Here is a 3,873-nt window from a genome sequence, read left to right on the forward strand (position 1 = left end):
CCTTTGGAAAATCAGCTATTGAATATTTACCACTATATTTGGAGTACTGTGAGTCTAAAACACTATGAGCTGTGGATGTTGAGACAGAATTTGATCTGGTCTCTGGGGGCACAGACCCTGAGGTGAAGATTTTTATAGGATGTTGTATTAACCACATCTTTTATTTTCTGTAGTTTAATGCTTTTATATCTCTGGCCTTGCCAACACTGGAAGGGCTACCCAGTTTCTAAAGACAATAAAAAGTGCAAACCTAACAATCCAGAACCCATACCTCTGACTACTTGTTCTAACCACCAGGGTCAGGTACCAGGCAATAAAGGGCAGCCTCTATGACCCAGAACCCGCTAAAATTTTCACAAGACAGCCAATACTAAGCCTGTAGGTAACAAACTATCTTCTTAATGGCAATCAATTCCTGACTGTTGGCCCTACCATACCTAAATCATAATAAAATCTCTATGAAAACAGCAGTTATTTGGGAGTTCCCTGGTAGCCTAGTGGTTAGGATTCCAGGCTTTCATTGCTGTGCCCTTGGGTTCAATCCCTGGTTGGGGAACTGAGATCCTACAAGCTGCGAGGTGTGCCCAAACAATTAAACGAAAAACCCCACAGCAGTTCTTTGAGAAATGCTCTCAAGATAAACACATTTGATGAAGAGATAGAAATAAAGTTGGAAAGAGAGAGGATTTACCTATGATTGAGTCCCAAGAAAGGCCTGAGTCAACTCCACAGAAATGGGAAGAAGTGGGATGATCCTTCCATGTGGTTCCCTTTAAGGCAAGGGGCCCAGGTTTCATAACCATATATTGATTAGGGTAGGGTGCATTCAGGCCCTAGAGAGGGGCTTGTCCTTGGGCTTTGAAGCAACTCTTTGGCTGAGAGCATCACCCAGAAAGGGATTCTGCTATTTGCTGTTAGTCATCAGTATTCTTGGCAGCTGAGGCAAACTCTTTTGTTCTGAGAGATGGCTGGGGAGGTGTACCCCTGCACACACTACCTCAATGGAGGATAAACTCAACTACCAAATGCTGTCTACCTTATACGATTCATGAGCTTTCCGACGGAGTCAACATCATTGAGGAGAATAAATGCTATAGCTGAAAAGGTGCTAAAAGTTCATGTCAAGACTCAGATATGTCCTTTCAACCCTGGCAGAAAAATGAATGTAAAATAAATTAGCCATTTACAACTTCGCAAAACCTAACATACTGTGAAGATTTATCAGCTGGACCATGAAAAAATATGGACTCTATTCAACAAAGCAATTAAAAATGAACACTGGTGCAACTGAAATCCAAATAAAATAAGCTTCCAACATAGATGAAATGCAGAAATAAAAGTTTATTGGATCTCTCTTGCTCTCTTCCTCTCCCTCTCTCCTTTAGAATTCTGTATGTTAATTTATAAAGCTGCTAGTCTGCTGAATAGAATAAGGCAATTGACAATGGCTAATAAAGCTCCTCACCCCCCAAGAAGAGGGAACACAAAAGCATGTAGCCAGTGTGGATTCTGAGCAGCAGGGTGATTCTAAGGAAATTTTCTATTATTTCCTGGTTGCTTTCTTTCTAGAAATTAGAGAATAAAGCTTGTGAAATCCACAATCACCATTCTTTATTCTAATAACTGATGATAAAAATAAAGTATTAAAAAGATATCATAGTTGAGCTACAAAGTTCTATGGATTATTCTGTCAATTGAATGGAAGACAAGCAAAAGAGAATGGGCTGTATTCAAAGAAAAGTTAGCAAATGTATACAGAAAAGGCAAACACTCAGATTTCATAAGAATCCACGGAAACTACTGCAGAGGAAGAGAGGGAGCTAGTCTGGGGAGCAGTGAGAAGTGAAGACACTTCACCATGAAGAGTTGAATATGTGAGGCTTCCCTAGGGACACATCTTTAAATAAAACACGTTGTTTAAGTGTACTGGCTTAGTTGCATCTTGATGCTTTCCTTCCACACTATTTCAAATATCTGTGTACCTACAAGGTCCCTTACTTGGATCCACACAATCCAGCACACATTTATTGTTCTGGTCCTATTCTTAATGAAAATGAAAGTGAAAGTGTTAGTAGTTCAGTCATATCCAACTCTTTAGGACCCCATGAACTGTAGCCTGCCAACCTCATCAGGTCAAGGGATTGTGCAGACCAGAATACTGGAGTGGATAGCCATTCCCTTCTCCAGGGGATCTTCCTGACCCAGGGATCGAACCCGGGTCTCCTGCTGTGCAGGTAGATTCTTTACCGTCTGAGCCACCAAGGAAGCCCTATCCTTGCTTCACCTTGAGGAAGGTGAAGAAACAAAATTCACTATGAAAAATAGCTAACATATTTTGAGCATTTACTATAAACTAGACTCAGCACGACTGAGCAACTTAACTTTCACTTTTCACTTTCATGCATTGGAGAAGGAAATGGCAACCCACTCCAGTATTCTTGCCTGGAGAATCCCAGGGACAGAGGAGCCTGGTGGGCTGCCGTCTCTGGGGTCGCACAGAGTCGGACACGACTGAAGTGACTTAGCAGCAGCAGCGGACTCAGCAAAAATCTCTTTAAACTGTCACCATGGTTCTTTGGTGAGGAACTTACTATTATTTCCACATACGGATGAAAAAGGTGAAGTTCAGGAACATTAAGTAATGTGCCCATGGGTATGAGTCTGTAAACTGGTAAAAAAGATTAGAACCATAGTCAATTTAACTGCAGAGTTTGAACTTTAAATCTTTTTTCTGCTATTGTCTAATCTATAAGGAGAGATTCTTTATTACTAATAGAATTCAAGAGGAAGGAGAAATTGATATTGTCATTGAATGATTAGCTGAAATTAGAGTTAAAAATGGTATTTTTAAGGAGGGAAAATATTTGTACAAAGACATAAATTCAGAATATTGTATTCTGTTCCAAACAGCTAATGCAAAAAAGTGTGTGCTTTTCTCCTGTTTATTGGCATACGCTGGGAACACAAGTGGATACTGTATCAGGAATTAATAGAAGATAGGATTAAGGCAAATTATTCAAGCTCAATATATTCACCTTTCCCTTTGTTTTAGTTACTGGATTTTCTAACCAGAGGAGAGTCTTGGTTCGTAGCCCTTAAGCATGTCCCTAAAGTGATGAACTGTCCCAAAGGAGATAAGAAACAAGATAAAGTTATTGTCTTAGAAATTACTGATCCTTAGGGTTATCTCTCCTCCCTGAATCTCCCAAAATATTCTCAGGCCTAATGGTGCCACTCAGGAGAGCCAGAAATCAGGTTTCCAATCATGCTAGCCAAATCTCTGACTTAATTGCTTACTCAGACCATCCAATGTTAAAACGGTTGGGGGTCATTTTGAGTGGGGGGTTCTTTAGCTAGCCTGAGTGATACAAAGGGATTTCTGGAGTCTTGACCAGGGTACAGAAGTAGACCAATACGTCATCCTAACTTCTGATGTCCTTTCTCCACTGCCTTCATGTGAGTCACATATCCCTAAATAACTACAGACAATCCAGCATGGAGAGAGAAAGAGAATATTTGAGGCAGTTCAAATTCCAGACTAGAAAGTAACAGAATGACTTTCACTCCACATAGCATCTCTGCTGTACTTTATCTCCTCACGCGTGCACGCTGTCGCTTCAGTCATGTCCGACTTTGCAATCCCGTGGACTGGAGTCCGCCAGACTCCTCTGTCCATGGAATTAACCAGGCAAAAATGTTGGAGTGGGTTTCCATGCCCTTCTCCAGGGGAGCTAGGGATTAAACTCACCTCTTTTATGTCTCCTGCATTGGCAGGCAGGTTCTTTACCACTAGTGCCACCTGGGAAGCCCTTTATTTTCTCAGAATACACACACACACACACACACACACACACACACACACACACACACACA

This window comes from Oryx dammah, unplaced genomic scaffold (assembly GCF_014754425.2).
Source record: "Oryx dammah isolate SB20612 unplaced genomic scaffold, SCBI_Odam_1.1 HiC_scaffold_5, whole genome shotgun sequence".
NCBI lineage: Eukaryota > Metazoa > Chordata > Mammalia > Artiodactyla > Bovidae > Oryx > Oryx dammah.